The sequence below is a fragment of the Myotis brandtii genome, unplaced genomic scaffold (genome assembly GCF_000412655.1).
Source record: "Myotis brandtii unplaced genomic scaffold, ASM41265v1 scaffold2106, whole genome shotgun sequence".
Lineage (NCBI taxonomy): Eukaryota > Metazoa > Chordata > Mammalia > Chiroptera > Vespertilionidae > Myotis > Myotis brandtii.
Genome location: NW_005357871.1, coordinates 58379 through 81843, shown reverse-complemented (window position 1 = coordinate 81843; position 23465 = coordinate 58379).

Genomic DNA, 23465 nt, shown 5'->3' with positions numbered 1-23465 from the left:
GCATATTACCCTTTTACTATATAGGATAGAGGCCTGGTGCATGGGTGGGGGCCGTCTGGTTTGCCCAGAAGGGTGTCCTGGATCAGGGTGGGAGTCCCCACTGGGGGGCCTGGCCAGCCTGAATGAGAGGATGATGGCTGTTTGCAGCTGGTCACACCCCCTTCAGGGTGGGGTTCCCCACTGGGGTGCCTGGCCAGTCTGGGTGAGGGGCTGAGGGCCATTTTCAGGCTGGCAGGTTACTGAAGCTCCCAACCTGTCCTTCTTTTCTTTTTTTTTTTTTTATTTTGGGCCAGCTTTAGCTCTGAGGCTTGGCTCCAGCTCTTAGGCCTCGGCTGCTGAAAGCAGGTATCTGGTTTGTTTGGGTTCTATAATCGAAACACTGTTTCAACTCCAGCTCTGAGATCCCGGCTGGCTGAAAGCAGGTTTCTGGGGTTTTGTTTAGCTTCTATATTTGTAACAATGTTTCAAACTGCAAGCTCAGAGGCCGGCAGTGGCAGGCAGGGAACGTTGGAGTCCTCCGTCACTGAAGCAAGCAAGCCTCATGTTCGCTTCAAGCTGCCTGGCTGCCAGCCGCCATCTTGGCTGGCAGTTAATTTGCATATTGCCCTGATTACCCAATGGGAAGGGTAGCAGAGTGACACCAATTTGCATGTTTCTCTTTTATTAGTGTAGATGAGGCCATATTCACATGAACCTGAATAAGAACGTCTTGACAGGTGGACAAGCCTAAATCATATTTTTAAAGAAAGAAGTCCTTCCAAGGAAGGTCACTGCCTCCCTCACTGGTCCTCCTTTTCCCCTTATCAACCGGCACAGAGTGATTCACTGGAAATCAAAAGTCCTCCCCTGAAGCTTGTCCTCAGTTTCGGGCTGGCTCAGCTCCAAAGCTACAGCGGGCTGCTTATCTTTAGCAGATGGCCATCTTCCCTCTGACTCAGCTGCACTGGGTCTGTTCACCCCATTTAGGCTATTTGAGCCAATGGAAAGGCTGGCTGTGTTTTTCTTTCCAAGCACTGAGTGGCCCTGATACGTTCTCCAGCTTCCTTGGGAGAGAAAAAGAGAGAGGTTGCTATCAAGGACATCCTGCTACAGAGGACATTTTAAAACAGCTGCTGTGAGTTTTTTCCACCATGAAACACTGTTCACTTCACACTCATTTCCCCCCACTCTCCCAAAAGGTAATTCAAAATGGAGAAAGGAACTCTCAAAATTTACGTAGAATATTTGTTTCCATCTCTACCTCCCGATGGCTATGCTTTCAATGGACAAGTAACCTCGGGGTTTCCAGACTTACTTTCTTAAAAATGTACTACTTATGTCAGACAATACATTTCGGGTGAAATGAAAAGGAAAACTAATGGTAAAATGGCACTTCTGAGAAAGAATTTGGTTCTGTTATGCATTGAAACAATTTATAGAACTGTCACAGATATTGTGATTTTCCCTGATTCTGCAGGAAAATGCCTTTCCGGAACCAGAGAGGATGGCAATGAGAGAACCAGTAAAGCCACCATCATAGGAATGGCGACCGTGAATCAAACTCCTCTTCTGGGCAGGTCAGTGCTGTGACTTCATTGTGCATCATCTCAGGCGCAGCCTTGTGGCAGGGCTGGGGCAAGGCTATGTGGGGTCCCAAACTTCTACAGTTTTCTGAGACAAGTCTTTAAAAACAAGAATACAAATTATGTGTAGAAGTAAATATTTATTCAAAAATGAGAAAACACAATAAAATAGAAACTTTTTTTTAAAAAAAGCTCACAAATAGCCTGGCCGGTGTGGCTTAGTGGTTGAGCCTCAACTTGTGAACCAAGAGGTCATGATTTGATTCCAGGTCAGGGCACATGCATGGGATGTGGATTGATTCCGAGTGTGGGGCATGCAGGAGGCAGCCAATCAATGATTCTCTCCCATCATTGATGTTTCTATATCTCTCTCCCTCTTCGTTCCTCTCCGAAATCAATAAAAATCTTTTAAAAAGCTCACAAATATAACAAACATCACAGAATCCATGGAAATAGCATTTAAAAAAATTAACTGTTTGACATGCTTTTTTTCCTGTTTTTCTTTTGATGAAACACATATACTTTTCAAAGGAAATGATGTTGTTTCATCTCTTATCTGTAGAAAAATGGGAATATTTCTAGTATAAGATTTTAAATAGTGCTTATCACTTTGACATAATCTTATGTGTATAAGTAGACTGAAAACTTCTTGCAGAAGGGGTATGAATGTGCTATTGATTCCCAGCAGCTAGGATTCTGGCTGACATATAAAATGCACTGATCACATGTTTGTGAAATCAGGGAACGATTAAGCTATGGAGAAGGGTTAAGTTAAAGGTGATATAGTTCAGCTGGGAAATTAACTACAGCTTCAGATGTTAAGACAGGTTTCATGTGCCTCCCTGTTGTCCCAGGAGCATGGAATGCACAGGTATTTCCAATGAAGTCTCCTTCCTGCCCCTCCTCTTCCTTCCTGAACCAATCAGCATTTTGTGGTTAAGTCAGATCTTAACTTAGTTGTGCTATGCGGCTCTATAGGACTATTTTATAGATGAAAATAAGCAATGAGGACAAGTTTCTGGTCTTTAACAAGGTGTTAAGGCAAAGACAGTGCTGCAATATCCTCAGTTCTCATGACACATACTCCAATCTCTTCACCCACATTATCTTACTTGATACCAGCACAAAGGTCTTTTCAAATGACCATTTACATGATTTCACTAAACCCTTGCAGAATCCAGTCCGGCAATGTGCAAACTGGAAAAAAAAAGAAAGAAAGAAAACACATTTTGTAAGATAAATGGTTTCTCTTTTTCCTTTTAAATAAAATGAGCTGGGAAGAGGCAGAGAACTTTTATGATTCAGTAATGGGCAAGATAGGATACTCTCTAGCTCACAAATCAAAGAGACCCAAGCTGCAAAAGCTTCAATTTTGTAGAGAACAGCTCAGGGCCAGGCAAAATGTCATCCTTTTTATAGGTTCAACAGAATTCTTCTGTTTTTCATCTTGCAACACAGGCGTTAGATCAGCTCTTCAAGTCCCTGGGATGTCTGGAACCGTGACTTGTGTGCACTTTCTAAAACATAGAGTCAAGTGTGAATAAACGCTACAGAAAAAGAGGAAAAAGCAGTGGAGAGAGACCCAAAATCTTGACTGGAGGAATGTCATGTAGAGCTCTTTGGTGTCACAGAAATGCCCCCAAGGGCTTATCGACATGTACACTCACACTAATGAGAGTGGCCAGCTTAGAAGACAGTGGGGTCTGCAGACAGCATCATGTTACAGCCTGTTCTTAGTCACATTTAAAATTTGGTGCTGGAGGATAAAACTGGCTCTGAAGGCTTATTATGGAGAACAAAAATGTTTGAAAGGAAGAGCAGGCTTTGAACTGAACCTAAATTTCTTATCCAATGATCAGTTTTCTGACTTCCATGATGGCACTTGAAAGTCTGATATTCCATTGATATTCCATAAGTGGGGATTTAAATGGCAACTTTTTATTAGACACTGAATTTTAAGATTATAGTATTCCCTGTTTCAATCCATTTTCTCCATTCTAAGACTTTTTTTTGTTTTGTTTACAAATAAGGCTTTATTTTCACATTAAAAAAATAAAATTGAATTAAGTACTACTGTGGAAATGAATGGCATAATATTTGACCTTTAGGTATCCATGAAGCAGATACACCTTAATTTAGAGTTGATTACTTATTTATGCATATAATAAACATTGGTTGAATACTCATTTTTTACTTTATATATATTACTGTACCAGTAATAACCAAATTAATAAATCAAGATCCATATTTCATACATAGACTGTAATGGCTCAAATTTTAAAATTTTAAAATTATATCTCTATGCCTATCTGGACATTGATAGATTAAAGTTACTAAAGAATAAAAGTAATATATTACATGTATGCAACTATTTGACAAATATAAATTAACCATCTTGTGTAATAGGTACTCTAAGATACAAGTTTGCAAGAGACATATGTTTTGCTCTTAGGAACAATAAATTCAAGAAAATATGATAAAGTCATAGACAGAAATAACCATGACTATAGACTACAATTGCATAGTGAATTGCATGGAGAAAAAGAAGTGTTTTTCTCTCTGGATGGTCAGGAAAGTCTTCTGGAAGACATGGCATTTATACTGGGCTCTGGAGGTTTGATTAGCTTTAGAGAGGTGGCAAAGGAGAGAGGACATTCTGTTAATCGTGAGCAAAGACAGAACAGGAAAAGCTCAGAGCAGGTGTAGGGACAGTGAGGAGGACAGGTGGCCTAAAGTGTGGGGTAGTGTCAAGGGCTAGTAGGAAATGAGGTGGGAAGAGCAGATTGTCATGAGATCATCAAGAACCTTAAATCCCAACCTAAGGAATCTGGAATTTATTCAATGAGCACAATAGACTCATGGAAACCTGTTAGATCAAAGGAATTATAAGAATAAAGTCACATTTTTTTTAAAAAAACTCATTTGGTTATTACAATATTCCAGACTTGAGGTGTTCCGTGTCATGGGTAAGTGAGGCTGGAGGTTAAGCCTAGAAGGAGAAAAAGAATGAACACTTTTGAGAAGTTTCAAGAAGACTTGATACCTTCCTAGGTATGTACTACAAGGTTTTGAGTTGGGTGATTGGGAGTATGCGTAATATATTTTTAGGATCTGGAAGATATTACCCATCTGTAATCTTGACCAATAATATATTGAAAATTTCCTTTATTGTTTTAATTGATACACTTTAGAGATGGGCCAGAACTATGCTCCCCTTTAGCTAATGACATTATTAAGACATTTATTATGACATTGAGACAGCCATTATTAGGAATGTGTCATATTTAATGTTCAAAGATTTGTAGTAAAGTAATTGTTTTTCTGTCTTTTTTAAAAAAGTAACAAATGAAGAAATTTAAGTGCAGAAAGAGAGAAAAAAAATCCCCAAAGTCCAAGGACTTATGCTTGGAAGTGATTCAGAGTCAGGTGTTTGTCCCTAACCCTTTCCCTACTTCATTTCTACTCCCAGGTGAGTATGTTTTATGCTTATGTGACACTGCTTTTGTGTTGATGGAAACACAGCCCCTGTAGGATTCAGGAGTGTGGGTTAAGGTTCGCCATCATACTGTGTAGTGCTTGCGTTATTTCTCAACTAAATCACATGTCATCTGTGTTTCTCCTGAAATTTTTCTTTAGATAAGATTACTCTATTGAAATTGTAAATAGTATTTGTCACCCACAAATTCATTGTAAATTAGGACCTTCTACTTAGTAGCTTACAAAAAGATCTCAATAGTAGGACTAGGATATCAATACCTATAGAAGAAATAGACAAGCTTGTAGGACTGTTAGCTTATGCTGAGTGTTTCATGAGGATATGGGAACAGAATAGACAAAGTGAATTAAGTCTGGGAAGAGGGCTTGGCGATGGACATACTAGAGGTCATGGTTGGAGCAAGATTGAACTTAAAAGTCCAGCATGAGAAGCGTGTACAAATTTAATCCAATGTGTGTCCCTAATGCAGAGAAAAGGGGATGGCTCTGTGGTCTCAGAGAGCCTCCCTGTTCCATGGGAGCAAAATACTTGAAGGAGGAGCTTTCAGGGTGTGAAGGGGCAGCTGCTTTCTTTTATGAACTCATTGTTCTTAAAACGCCATGAACTTTTCCTCTGTACACAGGAGATGGAAATGTGTTACTTTATGATCAAGTGCTCTGCCTTTGGCTCCCCGGGATTTTGCGTTAAGCTTTGAAGAATAGAATTTAGGCTGAAGAAATAGGTTTTGTCTTGCATTTCCATTTGATGAATAAGTTGCCTTGAAACTCCTTAACCTCTGTGCTTCACTTTACCACTCGGTAGGATGAAGCAGGTGGAATTGATGAGCTTGAGTGATGTTTTGTGCGTTTTTTTTCCCATCCTGCATAACAATATCTCCACATTTCCCCTGTTCTATCTGGGACCTGAGAGGTTAAGCTTTATTATACATCACTATTCATTGAATACAATCATTATCATAAGAGCCTTCTTTCACTGAGCCTCAGTTACATGGCAGGGTCTGCCTTCACTTCTTCAGTTAATTTTCATTCTCTATCTCTTCATTTGATCTCCACAGCATTAGTTATTTTATAGTCAAGGAAACAGGTTAAATGAGGTTGTCTATTCAAGGACACAAAATTAGCACACTACAGAGCCAAGATTTTAGCCTGGTTCTCTTTGACTACAACCATTCATCTTTGCAAGTGCAATGCTGAAATCATTGGCTTAAACTTTAAAAAAAACCCCAAAACATTGCAAAATAAGTGAAGTTTATTTTGAGTTAAAATAGAGTTAAATTTCTCGCAGAGCAGCCAGTGGTGTCTGAATCTGGTGTTATTCTTGTTCAGGAGAAAGTCTTACTCAGCCTCACACATAGTGTGAATAATGGCATCAAAAATGTTCAACATAAATTTCCTCCAGACCTAAGGCCTGGGCTAGTATGCTAATGTATAAGCTGTTGAAATATTTCACAGCTAGAATAAATGGCTAAACATAAAAACGTGTATTTAAATGTGGATGAATATGCCTATAGGGGCACCAAAGGCACTGCTAATATTATCCATACTAGTACTTCTTAACCCATGGAGGATGGAAGCCCTCTGGAGTCAGCAATGAGGTGCAGTAGTCTCGTTGCTAACCTTAAGGTTCCAAGGCCAAATAAAATGTAACCAGAAAGTGTTGTAAAAAGAGCAGACAGAATTATGGAAATGTCAGTGGCCTTGCAGTTACCAGGTATCTGATGGTCACAGCACCTCAATGAACCAGCACCAGATCAACCCCAAAGTCAAAGCCAGCCTAGAGGGGACAGCAGAAAAGCAGCATTCAGTTGCTCTCATGTTCATCCCTCAGTTAATAGTGGAAACAATGTCAACAAATTACTTTGGAAAAAATATGAATGAGGGATCTTATCTCAGAGGGCTGTGGGTGGCTTGAAAGTCTCAGATACTCTTTAGAGATAGGCGAAGGTGGGTTTGGTGAAGACGGGTGTGTTAGACCACATTTGACTTTCCCTTACCCTCAGATTTTTGGGAAGGGGACAAACAGCAAGGAAATGAAAACAAGCAAACCAAAGAGATGATTCCCAAAGGATTCCCTTGACGTCGTCTTTTATTATTTTTTTTAAATTAAATTTAAACTTAATTTTATTTTATCTCATTGGCACATGGAACCCTTAGTATTCTTGATTAAGCCTATGTCTTCTTAGCATAATGTTTTCCATGTATAAAATGACATACATAGGATTTTGAAGGTCACCAATTATATAGCTTACATTTATTAAACATTTTGAGATGTTTATGACACAATAAAGAACATGATTCTTTATTCTCGCAATAACAAGATTCTGGCAGTGATTCAAAGTCATGATAAAAGCAAAGGTTATTTGATATATCTGCACTAATTGCTGATGGAAAACATACGTGATTTCTATTGATGACCAGTCATGGGTACTGCCAATAGTAGTATGGTTTGGTGCCTATGTTTATAATAAAAAGAAATCCTAAGTTTCACTTAGTGTTGGATAAAGTGTCAGTTTTTCCCATTTGAATTCATGGACCTCTTGAAACCCATGAACCCCAGGTAAAGGACTTCTGTAGGACATGCAGATTACAAAACAGATAACCAGGTTGCCTTTGAGTAAATAATATTAGAGTCTGCTACAACTTTCATGTTGTAGCAACTAAAGGTGGTAGATAGGTTTATTTATTAGATAAAAGATTATGGTTCTGAAAGGGGCTCCTTTGTATTTGTTTTTGCTGCTGTTGTTGTTGTTCTCAAGCAACAAATGCAGTGTCTAGATTTGGTATTTTTCACAGGTGAGAATCTGGGTAAACCCTGAAATTTACATTCCAATGAGACATACTATTCTAGATCGGTTGATTGGATGAATAATCAATCTACTATTAAGTCAAATACTTTTTTCCCAAGTGTGTGCCCAGTACAGATGAACCCCATGCTCTGTGACCCTCCCCCATGCTTTTTTTCCATGCAGGGATTCTCTACAGTGCCCGCCCCCCCCCGCCCCGTGTCCTCATCACACTCACGGTTCCCAGGGGTAATTTCCATGCATCCTTTAAGACTCCCTCTGATCTCCCACTCCTCCCATTCCATCTCTCCAGGATGTGTTACATGTGCTTTTCATATCGGCTCCCATAACCTATTGTGTATGTCCCTTCTGTCTTTCACATTGCTTTGTAATTACTGGGTTACATGTCTGTTTTCAATTTTAAACTGGGAACTGCTTCCCAGCAGGGTCAGTATTAAAACCAGCATTTTCACTGAAACCTCAGTCCACCGCTTAGCACACATTTTCTCAAATGTTTATGCTAAGCTCTAGGGGTGTAAGGATGTGGAAAGCACAGCACATTCCCTCAAGGAGCTTGTACTCTTGCTGAGAACGGAGGTTGTGTGTGTGCCTGTACATGCACATGCAAGAATAAGAACAGTGAGAGCAACTGGTAGAAAGTACCAGGTGCCAAATGCTAAATAACAAAAATGATAATGTAAGTAAATCTCTATTTGAACAAGGTTTCAGAGAAGAAAGACTTTAATTGCATTTTGGTGGTAGCATAAAGCATCCTGTTGGAGGTGAAAACTAAGCTGAAATTAGAGATGTGTGAAAAGTTAAACATTGTGAAGGGATAGGAATGGATCCATGGCATGTCTTTACCAGGTTTTTCTTCTCCAGTTTGGAGACGTCTAGTTCATGTAACTGTTTCTTACATGACATGATTTTTAGAGCTTGCTATTTCCTAGCAGTTTTCTTCTGTGCAATCTCATTTGTTATTTTTTTGTAAAGATAGGTATCTAGAACAGCATGCAATAATATAGATGTGCTCTGACCAGTTATTTTTTTATCTTTTGATTTGAACACTGTATTTAATGTATTGTCACCTGTAATTGTGTCTAATGCCTTGATATCACTACTTGGAAAATAAGCAGAAGGTTACCAAAAACCAAGGATATTTTTCACATGACCTGCCATTAAGAATGTTTTTCAAAAATATATTTTTTATTGAATTCAGAGAGGAAGGGAGAAGGAGAGAGAGATAGAAACATCAATGATGAGAGAGAATCATTGATTGGTTGCCTTCTGCATGCCCCCCACTGGCGATTGAGCCCATAACCTGGACATGTGCCCTAACCGGGAATCGTACCGTGACCTCCTAGTTCATAGGTCGATGCTCAACCACTGAGCAACACAGGCAGGGCTACAAGAATTTTTCAATTTTTGTTCATCCACTTAGTAAATCAGTTATTTATTAATTTATTCCACATAAACTTATTAGACTACTTCTATGTACCTGACATTATTCAATAGAGGGCTGATGCCTAAAAATGAAAATTTCACAAACTTTTCTTAGGAAAAAGTTTAAATGTAATGAAAAATTGAAAGAATCATACAGTGAATAACCATATTCACAACACCTACAATTATCTTTATCACAGATCTATTTTTCTATTCATCCTTATATTCGCCCATCAAACCATCTTATATTATGATCCATTTTAAATAAAATGGCAGATATAAACAATTCATAATACCCGATAAATACGTCAGCATGATATGTTTGTTTGATTGAATTACATTAAAAAAACCTTCATAATGCAGTTTCCTATGCTATAAAAATAGTGTCTAATTTCAGTTACACTTGTGAGGCTATTCAAGTCAGGCAAATAAGGTAATGAGAAAATTACTAGGCAGTTATTTGTATTTAGATTTTCTAAAAATGAGAGACACCAGTGTATTTTTCCTAACATCTTAGTGTCATATTTGAAATGGTAAATGATACTAACTGACTTTGAGCGATAGCTTTATAATCTGATGCAAACCAGCCAATGACCTATCAAGATTTAAGACACATTATCACCCCAGAAATTTTCCTCATGCTCCTTTTATGTGATTTTTAGTTTTTCCATATAAGTTTTGTTTATTGTATTTCAATATTTTAGCCAGCTTATATTATAATTTTGAATCTTGATTTTATCGTTTGTATACTATGTGTATCATAAAGTTTAATGCCATTCACTTATGATTTTATGTGTACACAAAAGTTGCTGCTTAATGAGGAAGAAATAGTCAAAGTTAGTAGGTAAAATAAAGCCCTAAGATACAAAGCTAAAAAGTCCCTTTCAGTTAGCACTTGCTACATTAATTATTACCCAATGGTGCTATGCTTTGCAATATCGAAGAAGATAGTACAGGAAACTTCTTAAGAGGTTAAATGTATCCAATGAGAGTTAATTACCAAAGTAGTCTGTTATTACGCATATTCCTCAGGCATTTTAAGTGTATGCGTGGACTCGTGCACTTTATATGCATCCTAATTATTAGTAACTCTGTATATTATAGAATCATAAAATATCAGACTTGGAAAGAAACTAACACATCATCTGGCCCATTGCTCTAGCAGACGTATTAAATATTAATTTCAAACATCAGAAGGAGTGATCTCATTGTTCCTTCCTGTACTTCTCCAGAAATGAGACATGAGCTCTTTGTAAAGAGGCTCATTTCAGTGAACCGGAATGTGGACACTGAATTATGAGACTTTATCTTTACTATCACATGGTACATAGGTCTGACATGCATCCAGGGTAAAGACAAAAGTGTTATTATTTGTGCCTAAGAAGTAGGTGCTGATATTTTGATAATAAAATGTTCTTTTTATGATTTGATTTGAGAGAGAGAGAGAAACATCAATTTGTTGTTCTATCTATCGACACATTCATTGGTTGTCTCTTGTATGTGCCCTGACTCAGATCAAACCGCAATCCTGGCATATCGCGAGGATGCTCCCACCAGCAGAGCTTCCCGGCCAGGGCAATAATAAAATGTTGTTAAAAAAGAACTCTATGCTCATTTTATGACCTAGTGGCTTCTTGTGCATGTATTGTTGAAAGGTTAGTGCCATTATTGGTGCAAAATATTGTACTTTAAAAAAAAGCAAATAATTATTAAAATGATTCCTAAGATTTTACATCTTATACCTTTTATTTTAATTTAATATAATTTAATTATTTTTGTTAGTCCTCACCAGAGGATATGTTTCCCATTGATTTTTAGTGAGAGTGGAAGGGAAGGGAGGGTTAAGGAGAGAGAGAGAGAGAGAGAGAGAGAGAGAGAGAGAGAGAGAGAGATTGGTTGCCTCCTACATGCCATTTGCTCCACCTGATCAGGGGCCGAGGAATGAGCCCAAAACCCAGGTATGTGTTCTTACCAGGAATCAAACCTGCCACCCTTTGGGGCAACGCTTTACCACCGAGCCACACCTGCCAGGGCTAGACAGTGTTTTGTTTAGCACAGCAAACTGCATTGTGAAGGTTTGGCTCACAGCTCTTATAAAGTGGTTCATACAAGAGATTTACAATTTAAATCCTACCCAGCAATTTTTCATGGAAATGAATAAAGGCTTATTGCATTTCAACAGTAAATACTACTTAAAATAAGGAACCACATGCCACTTCATTGATCAGTTTTATGAATAAAGTTGTGTCCCTAGATGGGAAAGGCATCATGTGACTGAACTGGAACTAACCTAAGGCTGCATTAGACCGCAGTTGAAATTCAGCATGTTTAATTTGTTGTAGCCTGCAGCCCAGCAACTTGATCTTTTGTCACCATATGCACTAAAAGAGATCATATATCTCTCATGCACTTATGTCAAGAAAAGCACCACAACCTACTTATCATACTTGCAAAACACTTAAGAAAACAGGCAAATTCCCCCAGAGTTATTCAGCGTTTGGTAAGGGTTTTATTATTGCAATCAATTACAATGTTGTCAAACCTGACGAATTGAAGTTCCTAAATAACGGATCATAACCAGGTCTCTTAGAACCAAGAGGATAATGCACTTCCGGCCCCTGCTTATTTTCCTATACTGTTTTGAGAGTCGTTTGCAAAGTTGTTAAGTAGGCAAATTGTAACGTAAGAAGACCTTATAGAAAGTAAACATATTTTAAAGGTAATGTAATCTAATAAAGGATAGCAGAAATATTTTAAGATAAAACATACAGATAATATAATAAAACCAATGCAATAGGATGCATTCAATCACTTATTTTAATAAAAGCTAATTGAAATATCACTTCTTGCTATTTTCCTGTAACCCATGCTTTTGGGTTGACTGAAGAGAGTCACTGATTATTTAAATTGTTGAAATGGTCACAGCAACATGTAGGTCTGAATATAAAAATGCCAAGTTGTTTTTTTCTAGTACATTCTGAGCTTTAAATGTTTCCGAATTATGTGTGACTTCAGATCTTAATCTTCTTAACATTTGGAGGAGTGAATAGCCCTCTTTTGTTGGGATGATGAGAAATCTTGTGCATTTTGCTTACTCCAGCACCTAGAATGATACAGCATTACATATAGTATATTCTCCTTTTGAAGGTGAAAAGCACCAGAACAGGGCTAATGTCTTTTCCATCACTGTATTCTCACACCATACTAACACAGTATTAGAACTGTAGTAAGTCCTCAGTGAAGTAGAAGGAAGGAATCAATGAGTGAATGAAAATAGGGGGTATGTAATATAGTGTGTGATAAACAGATTAAATCTCCAAATTTGTCCACCCTTCTTTGTACTGATTCCCAGGGCCGTGCTGATAAATGTTTAACTACTGGTTCTCAGAAACAAACAAAGAAATAAACAACCTTCTAATTTCTAGCCCATGCTGATTTGTGTGGTGTCAATATACCTATCATGGCCGATTGCAGACTGCCAATCTGATGTCACTGAGTTCAGAGCTGAGAAGAGATCAGTTCTCATGAGGCAGCACAGGCTGGCTCCAGCACACCACTGTCTCTGTCTTCTGCAATGTGTATCCACATTTTCTCCCACTTGCAGCAAAGATTCATTCCTCACCACTAGGAGATTGGGTTTGGTCATGTGATTGGCTTTAGCGGACGGAATGTTAGTAGACAAGCAAGTGCTTGAAATGTGTTTGCAGTTTTATGCTTCTTTATCACCACCAGCCAATCATGGCAGGGTTCTAAGGAAGAGAGAAATACAAGGAGCAAAGCTGTATCAGTTCCAGCCAACCCCAGCCTAAGTCTCCAACACCTCCTCCAATCTAAAGATGTGAGTAAGACATCAATGTATACTGTCTTAACCACAGATATTTTAGAGAGGTTGTTTGTTATACAGCAAAAATTGACTGACACATACTGCAAGGGGAGTGAAGGTGTGAAGACAATCTGGCAAAGTATTAGAGTAAGAGTCAAATATCCAGAGCTCTATTTCTTTTCTGCTGCCGTGTGTGTGTGTGTGTGTGTGTGTGTGTGTGTGTGTGTGTTTTAAGAGTGAATTAATAGTGTGGATTATTGGTCTACTTTGTGTTTCTCTTTCTGAATTAAGGACCATAATGTCTTCCTACTTAATAGTGATATTATGAGCTACTCTATAATTATAGCAGCTCAGTGTTATTGTCACCATTGTCGCTTAGAACCTGGGCAGAATTAAGTCAATTTTATCTTCAAAGCTTTTCATTTATTCATTTTTACAATTTATCCATTTGTAAGTGAATGCTTACTGTATCCATGAACTATATGGAATATAAACAATTCACTGTTCCTTGAACAATACATTTTTTGCAACCTCTTCATTTTCTACATTCGTATTTTCATTCTGATAACCTACTGAAGCATCTATAAGTGGTTACAAGTAATTACCAATTGACATATTTAAGGACCCTTTCTCCGTCGTCAGTCTGCACGGACATTTTTTGGAGTTAGCACTTAACAATTTTACTTTTCCTTCGTGAAATTCTTTATACCTGGCTTCTGTGGAACTTCTTGAGCTTTTTCGTTTTGGCCTCCCTTACTAGTTTAATTTCCCTCATTGTCAGAAGCAACCAAAGTTCAGTCCTCCGCTCTCTCTCTGCACTTACCTTTCAGTACTCGTACTCAGACCTTTGACTATTATTGCTTTAACTTTGTTTTCAGCTCCTGTGCCTCTCAAGTCTGCATCTCTATCCTCACCTCTTCAGTGCCATCACGCCCAGAGAATGCTGAATATGTCCACTTAGCCCTTCTCTAGCTATTACTTCAAACTGAAGCTAACTTAAATTTAATTTATCCTCTTTTTATGGAGAGTTACTTTTAAAAAATTTGTTACCAGTGGCTCAATCATTCCCCAATTAAGACAAACTCTAAGATAATATTGAGATAATATTTTGATATAATATTTTATTTTTCCCTGTGTCTCCAGTTCTATTACAATTTAGTTACACAGTGCTCTTGAATTGTTCTAGTAAATATTAAAGTTTTTCACTAATATTTACCCACCTTTTTAAGAAAGGTAGGATTCTAGTTCTCTTATGTTTTGTAGCTAGACATGGCTTCATAACTTGCTCTGGCCAACGTAGCATGAGCAGAAATGTCACGTGCTACTTGTATATAACACCTAGAGGTGTAGCTTCTAACTAAGGACTGAGGCAACAAGCATGGATAGAGTCTACACATCATAAATGGTGGTGCAGAAAGAAAGGGTAGGTCAAGGTAAGAACCAAGATTCTTGATAGCATTTCCAACCCCTCGTACACACTCTGGATGGCCTATTCCTTAATGGTTTGCCATTAAGACAAATCCACTATTTATTTAAAGCCTTTGTATGGATTCAAAATATGGTGTCTTTTGCCATACCTCAGTGTTTTTAGGTTCAAAATAGGAAAATGCCTATTCCATTTTATACTAAATTTTAGAGTCTCACTTGAGACCAAACAACCACTAATATGTTTTTCTTCTTTTAATATCATGCTACATTATGGTACAATTAGAACACCCCTCCCCCATTTTATTTTTCTAAAAGAGATCAGAGTGAAAAAAAATCATAGTGAGAAATACTGTTTTAGGGAACAGATGAAAAATATCCTGAATACATTGTCTATTTCAGATTTATAAACTCAAGTCTCTTCCTATTGAAGTACTAAATCTTTAAAGCTTCTCCAGTTCCCACCCCCCCACACACACACACCTCTAACCCCACCTTTAGCATAGCTTACTTTCATCTGCCAAACAGAATGTGAAGTTATATTTTGCTAATGAAGAGCAAGTCGGCTGGAATTACACTCATTTATTCCTTTGAGACATCAAAACAAAAATAAAGGCAAGCTCTGCCCTATTCAGTTAACAATGATATCAGAGTTGAAATAATTATTCATGGAATGAAGAAATCATCTGCAAGGCAATTTGTCAAAGTACAGAATGACTTTGAGATAGAGAAAAAATTCGGCTAACACGAATTACAGACGACAGGAGCTTAAGAGAAATATAGAGCAATTCCTTTAGTTGCAGAAAGTATCTTTATCTGTTGCACTCTAATGACTTGTGACTGTGGCTGATAAGGTTATCAGAAGTGCAAGACTGAAATGTTGATTTTCTCTCAGGTCTCTATTATCATTGCTCTGTGCATTACATTTTAGGAGTCTGCAAGAAAATAAAATATAGCCATTAAAAACATCTCTCTACATAACAAGCACATGCTGAAGGGTTATCATCAGATAAGAGTGTGTAACTGGCTGGATGTTTCAGAGGCCTCTGCTGCCTTCCCAAGGTTACAAAGGGATGAAACATATGGTATAGGGACCTATGGATGTTTGCACAGCAGCATTCCTTCCTGAAGCATTTGAAATGTCAACAAATACAAATATAAAGCATACAATTCTTTTTATTCACTCTAATCGGTACTTCAGAAACAAGAAGGGCTGGAATACAATGAAGAATCAACACCACGTCATTCAAAGTCCTGATAATGTAAAGAGCACGTGACCGCTATACTTGAGGAATCAGAGTAAAATGATTCCTCTCCAATCATTTGAGATGAATTTCAAAACAATTCATGACATTCTCTCAGAGTTTACTACTTTTCAAATCACAACTCTGTTCTAAATGAGGACCCAGGTAATCACATGCCTGTACTGGTTCTACATTTTCCACGGGGGAAGGGGGCAGAGATCTGGCGATGGGAAACTCAGGGGTGCTGGCTGGTCTTGGGGACAATTCACAAGTTGTTTCTCAAGGAAAAAGAAGGAAGGGATGTTTATGGGAAGATTTTAAGAGTAATGATGAGTTCCAAAACTGCTGGCGGTGATGCCAGCACCTGGCAGATTGAACTGATAGATTAAAGAAAGACAATTATAAAACTCCACAGGGAAGATAATGAAGGCACGAACAAGGTTACTAATATTCTTATGAATGTGAGCTCACCTGATATGTAATTTCTGAATAGGAGGATTAAAAAGAAAAGATGTTAATTTTAAAGAAATTATGCTAATGACATTCAGGGCAAGTAAGTTAATGGTTTTTATAATAAAAAATGTTTCTTCAGCTTTCAACCAAATAATATTTATTTAAAGTGGAAGAAACATTTAAAAAATATCCTGAATATAATCCAACTTGAACACATTTAAAAATTTTCCCCCTTTTTGGTTAATCCTCACCAAAGGATATATTTATTGATTTTTAGAGAGAGAGGAAGGAAGAGGGGAGAGAGAGCGAGCGCAACATTGATGTGCAAGGGAAACAGAGATCTATCGGCTGCCCCCTGCATGCATCCCAACTGGAGGTTGAACCTGCAACCCAGGCATATACCCTGACCAGGAATTGAACTGGTAACTTTTCAATGCACGAGACACGAAGTTCCAACCAGCTGAGCCACCCTGCAGGGGCTAAACACAGTTTTTTTTTATAGTTACATGAACTGTAGGTATAATTTCCTCTCTATAATTATCCATTTCTTTTGGGGAGAAAATTAAAGAGGAACTAGAGGCTAAACCTAGGGAAAAAATAAATAAAAGTAAAGTGTTTCATACAATGGAGTAGATTGTTCTGAAAATCACCTTGGGGCAGGATAAAAGGAACTGAGATAAAAGTACACCTAATTCTTAAAACTGCTTTCAGCAGTGTCAGAGTTAGGAACTAGGGTTGTACATAAGACAGCATGCTGTAGGTGCATCGATATTCTGATGTCAGGGTACCTATCACTCCACTCTTCATTAACCATGTCTCTTTAGACTATTTCCTTAACCTCTTGAAGGTTCAATTTCCTCATCTGCCAAAATGTGGACACTGAAAATTGTTATTTTCTAAAGCTGATGAAAGTGTTAAGTGAGATACTGGTTTCCATGAAAAACTATGAAAAGTTATTATGGTGGTAGGTTGGCTGTGAGAGCGTCACATTGGACAGGACTAAGCCTTTATTTAATAGTTTTATTTAGATACTATTCTTTTGTTACCTGGAAATAGATACTTAGCCTAGTAGGATCCCTCCCATTTTTAAAATGCAAACTCTTCTGTTATTGGAATAACATTAGCACCTAAAAGTCTTTCTAAGCCCAGATGATACCCATCAACTTATCCTAGGTTTGCTTTTGGAACAACACAGTACATTTTATTTCTTCTCCATGTGCTACCTTTTCTTATTTTTTTTCTTTCTTTTTTTTTTAATTGTTGACACTATTACAGATGTCCCTATTTTCCCTCCCTTTACCCCCCACCCCAGCCATGGCTATACTGTTGTTTGTGTTCATGGGCTATGCATATTTGTTCTTTGCTTAATCTCTTCACCTTCTTTCATCCAGTTCTCCCCATGCCCCTCCCCTCTGACCCCTGTCAGTCTATTTTATGTGTCCATGCCTCTGGTTCTATTTTGCTCATCAGTTTATTTTGTTCATTAGGTTCCCCATGTAAGTGAGTTCATATGGTATTTGTCTTTCTCTGTCTGGCTTACTTTGCTTAGCATAATAATCACCAGATCCATCTATGCTATTAAAAAAGGTGAGCGTTCCCTCCTTTTTACAGCTGAGTACATAATATTCCATTGTTTAAATGGACCACTGCTTTTTTATCCACTCATCTGTTGATGAGCACTTGAGCTGTTTACAAATCTTAGCTATTGTAAATTTCGCTGCTATAGGGGTGCATACATTCTTTCTGATTGGTGTTTCTGGTTTCTTAGGATCTATTCCTAGAAGTGGGATCACAGGGTCAAGTGGCAGTTCCATTTTTAATTTTTTGAGGAAACTCCATGCCATTTTCCATAGCTGCTGCACCTGTCTGCATTCCCACCAGCAATGAACTAGGGTTCCCTTTTCTCCACATCCTTTCCAGCACTTGTTTGTTGATGATGGCCACTCTGGATAGCACTACTTTAGATAGATCAGCTGTGGAATTTGTGATTGAAGGTAAACTTTACCAGAAAAAGGAAAGAAGAAATTATGTGAATTAAAAACAAAAACAAAAAACAGGCTACGTTTTTGGGACAAAAGTATTTATTTAATACTAGAGGCTTGTTGCAGGAAGATTCCTGCAAGAATAGGGCTTCCTGCAACTGGAGTGAAGCAGAGAAGGGAGTGAAACCCGCCGAGGTGGGCTTCCCTCCCGCCCCCGCCGCCCCGCTTGCTTCTCTGCAGCTTCGCTCCCTTCTGCAGCGCTTGGCTTCCTTCTATGTTGTGTTCAGTCTTTGCTCCACACCTGCATATGCAAATCAACCGCCATCTTTGTTGGGTTAATTTGCATACTAATCTGATTGGCTGGTGGGCATAGCAGAGTGACACCAATTTGCATGTTTCTCTTTTATTAGTGTAGATATATTTGTTATGATTCCCCACACAGCACAGTCAAACTCATACATTTTTCAATATACAGGGTGGGACAAAAGAAGGTTTACAGTTGTAAGTGTGTGACACAGAATTTGTTCTTATGTTATTATTTATTGATTATTGTGCTATGTTCCATATGAACAACTGTAAGCCTATTTTTGCCAAACCCTGAACTTATGAACTAATATGAAACACCCATTAAATAGGGTTGTGTAGTCCTCAGTGAAGTCTATTTTTGCAGCTACTCACCCTCCTGTTCCCTTCCCTGTGAGGCAGGTAAGACTGTTGTCTGCTGGCACAGTTGCTTAAAAGCTAGAAACTTAGAAAATTCATTCTTACCCTTGAAAAGTCCTTTTGAAGATCAGTTGAAATTTCTTCAATGGAAAGCATATTTTGCTATGCCACAAGTTTCAGGTAAATTATAGTAACTGAAAAAAAAGACTCCTTTTTCATTAATCTCTGAAGACAAAACTGGATATTTCAAAGTAGAAAATATCTCAAAGCCTAGAGAAATCTTATTAGTTCTCTTCTAGACAGAATTCTACTGTATAGCTGGAAAGTATTTTACAGACATTAAAGGGAGGAAGGCCACCTTTTAGCACTGTTAAGTGCATTTAGTTTCATTTAGTTTAGTTCTGATTTTTATAAGGCCATAAACTGCACATGATGAATGTTTGGTAAATTATTTTCCAAGTATAGTTCCCTAATGTGCAACAATCTTTAGCTCAACATCTATATTTCCTCGATTTTATTGTAGGGCTCTAAAATTCCTTCTAGCCTGAACTTCTTAAATAAATATATCCTATTTGTGCTCCTTGAAAGCACAACTATGCACAATATTTAAATTATTTGCAACATTTTATCCCAAGTATCTGAAATAGTTTGTTGGATTAATTTTCAACCAATGAACATTTATGAATCACCAATATATATAAAAACTTTAATCTAGGAATTTCATTAAAGAAATTGTTATTTTTAAGTGGAAAATGTATCAGTCAAGATAACATAAGTCAAAATTTTCTCAGCCTTGGCACACTTGATAGTTTGAGCCAGATACTTCTTAGTTCTGAGGCTGTCATGTGCATTGTAGGATAGCTGGCAGCAGCCCATGGCCTCTGTGAGCTACATGCCAGTAACATCCCTGCCCCCCGTTGTGACAGCCAAAAGCATCTCCAGAGGGTGCCACGTGTCTGCAGGGCAGCATCCTAGTCTCTGGTTGAGAACTACTGGCTTAGCTTTTGTTATGGTTAGAAAAAGAAAGCTCAGAGCATGAACACAGCAAAATGATATTTCTCCATCCTCAATCTATGTCCAGTGTAGGAACTCTCAGCTCATAGCATTCTCTCAGGCATCAGTGATGCCTCTACATGTTCCCACAAAAACTGGTGAGTGCCTAATGTCAAAGAAGCAAGCGGGTTCCATCCTCCTATGAACCAGGAAGAGAACGAAATGAGATATTTGTCAATAGCCTTAATGACCACTACAAGAAATGTAGGGAAGAGGATGAAGAAGTAGTATGTGAAGAGAACATGGAAGAAAAAGTCTTGTTTGGAAAAGACAACTATGAGGGAGAAAGCATAATTCTAGGAAGAAGAAATAGTATGAGCAGTGATGGGTGAAGAATGGCCATTAAGGACAATGACTTATGACATTTCCTATAAGGTACTCTGAGCAAGAGGGTTAGCACTCCAAAGTCGTGGTTATGAATGTGTTTGAATATTTATATATTTATTTTTTGTATATGTCCCAAATCAATTCCTATATAAATTAGAATTATTGAATGTGTACTAAGTGACAGTTTTTGAGTGATGGGCTTTCCATGGTTTATATATTTTAAATCTTCATATTATTATTAACATTCTTGATATCTTATTTATCCATATGAGAAAACTGAAGACAAGATAAGTAATTTGACCCAGACATGCAACTTTTATGTGAAGCACTGGGTCATAAACCCAGGACGGTCTGGTTCCAAAATATATGCCCTAAACAATTAGACTAAGTAGCCCAAGTAAATGATGTTCAGCTTCATATGGCATCAGTTCTAAGAAGCACATTTTCCTTCTTTTGCAACATTTCGCATGTCTACAAACATCTTACAACCAATGTTGTGTCAGAGTTTAATTGACTCCTCTCCTCCTTGTTCCAGTGGTACATAAAATAATGGTATGTTTTATAATCAAGGGCATTCTAGATTCAATAAATCTTTTCCAACAGAGTCATTAGGAGGCAAAGTCCTTGTTCATGCAGAAGCCATTATCATGTAATCGGAAACTTCTGAGCAAGTCTAGATTTGTTGTTAACTCAAACAGCTGTTAGTCAGTGCCTGCGATCAGAGGGTTCTGATACCATAAGAGAGATAGTCATTCTCCTGTTTTTCAGATCCATCTTCATTTGTAACACAGCCCCTTCTAAGATCAGGGCCAACCCTCACCCCCCGCCCCCCTGCCACATATACCACCAGGAGGGACATTAACAAGGGGGATATATCCAAGAGAAGGAATGGAAAAGAATAATAAATGGGTAATGTCTCACTCTTAAATGTCCCTACCTGTATATTTGAAAAGATAATTTTGGCAAAATGAGATTTGGAGATTATTTACTCTTTGTTTGGGTAATTCAGCACCCTTTCTTTCTTCCTTTAATAAGTACTTCGGGTTCTAGTTTTGGTTCAACCATTTCTCCCCACAGTAGCTTCAGTGTTTGTGCTTTCAGTAAAGCTGATTCCACGCCTACCTAGGAGGGTAAGACATGCTGCCTGGACCTAAAAGATTAGTGCATCCCAACACCCTGGCCACAGTAATTGGGTAAAGCCATTCCAATGAGTGCATTCAGAGTTAACCATAGGCCTTTGCTTTAAGAAACTAGGGAATATTGGAACAAAACAAGATGTTCAATTTAGAGATGCTAAAGCCATCTTGCCACTTCCTCAGAAGAGAAATATCGAAAAGGTCATAAAGACAAGAGATAGAGAAACCAAGCCCAAAGGAAATCAGTGGATCTCCTATCATAAACCACATCGCAGTCAGCCTTTTCTCTGGGCTTTTCAGTTATGTGAATACATTCTCTTCTATCAGGAGCCGGTTCGGGTTGTTTTCTGTCACTGGCAACTGACAGTGGCCTAACTGATACAAACACCATTTGCTTTATGGATAAATATGGCTTCCAGAATTCCAGAAGCAACTACGCAGCAAAATACACAAGCAGTTCCCAAAGAGAACAAAACAGCTCCAAACCACTGAAACTGTCAGGCACAAATGCTGCTATGCAGATAAGATAGGGAAATTGCATTGGGTGAAAAAAAAATCTTTAGTAAATTTTGTTTTTCAAAACCAATTTTCACATTTTCAAGATTTAGAAGAAAACTATCACCTGTCAGTTTGGACCAGGAATGAAAAATAACTACTCATGACTGTGTGCCAATAGCCGAACGGACAGAAGTGCCTGGGTAATTCCCAGGGCAATTCAGAATGTAAAGATGGGTTTATGGCTTTCCATCACTTTGTAAAGACAGTCTTTAAAATAAGAGATAAATAAAAATAGCACTTATTTTTTTCTAATACATTTTTGTTTGATATAAAAGTAAAATGATTATGAGTAACATGATAATTATACCATTATTTTTTTGGAAAGCTGATTGTGGGGGGAGGTAGAGGAGAGAAAGAGAGAGATCCTGCAGGTGTCTGTTTTAACTGATTCAGAGCTTTGGATGGTCTTCATGACAGAGTCTCCATTGAAGATATATTTTCCCCCCCCATTAGCAGTCTCTTCGTGACAGGCCACATCCGTATCTTCTTTCTACACTTGTTTGTCCATTCTATATCAGGATTCAATGAGGTTTGTGCTGCCCTTTGCAATGTCAAAGCATTTCTACCTGCTACCTAATTGCCTGCTGATTTTTCACTCTGTTTCATCAATCATTCTCTTGCAGACATTATGAGCTTCTGTACAACTTGAATTCTAATATCCAGAATGATGGTTCTTTATGGCAAATCTAACTTCTCCTCTATACTACTTTTGTCAGCTATTGGACATCAAAGCTGTCGGCCAGTACAAATTAATGGCGGGAAGGAAGGCCTTTGTAGCACAAACACACACTGCAGAACACGCTCCCACAGTGTTGCGTGGTGAACTGCTGCTCATTGGCTGAGGGTGTTTGGATAACGGCGCACTAAAGCTCCTTGGCAGGTCATTTACAACGCAAAATGCCATATTAGCTCTGCCTCTGATTGAGAGGATATGCTAGTCCCCCCACATTGGGGAAATGTAGACTAGGTACACACATGTATGCAAATATTTTAGGAAATTCTTCAGAAACAGTAGCATGGTAGTGAATCAGAGTGGAGCAAGGTCTTATTGAATGTAATACGCATATATTTTAAAACAAGCAAACTATGCTTAAGTTTTCAAAAAATATAGGTTAACCAAGATAGTTGGATCTCTTGCACTTTTCTAAAATGTCAAAAGGTAATTAAGTTAGCCAACATGCTTAGATCCTAGTTCTTTATTTTGGACCTGCGTTTGATCATATTCCAGAGTGAAGACAGATGTGTGTAATTTTATTATCTACAATTAGGCTGGTATATACTTCTAAGGAAAGTGCAGATATCAAGGGTAGGCTTTAATTCAGTTCACTGACATTTTCCCCTTATTCATCTGGTGTGAAAGCCCAGCTTAACAAATTGATATCTGAGACATATTTTGGGGTATTAAGTTTAACTACTGCTAAATAAAGCATATGTATTAAATACAAATTATATCATGGCATGCTGTAGAGATTACAGAGCAAAAATATTATCTGAAATGTGTAGAATAGTGTTTTAATA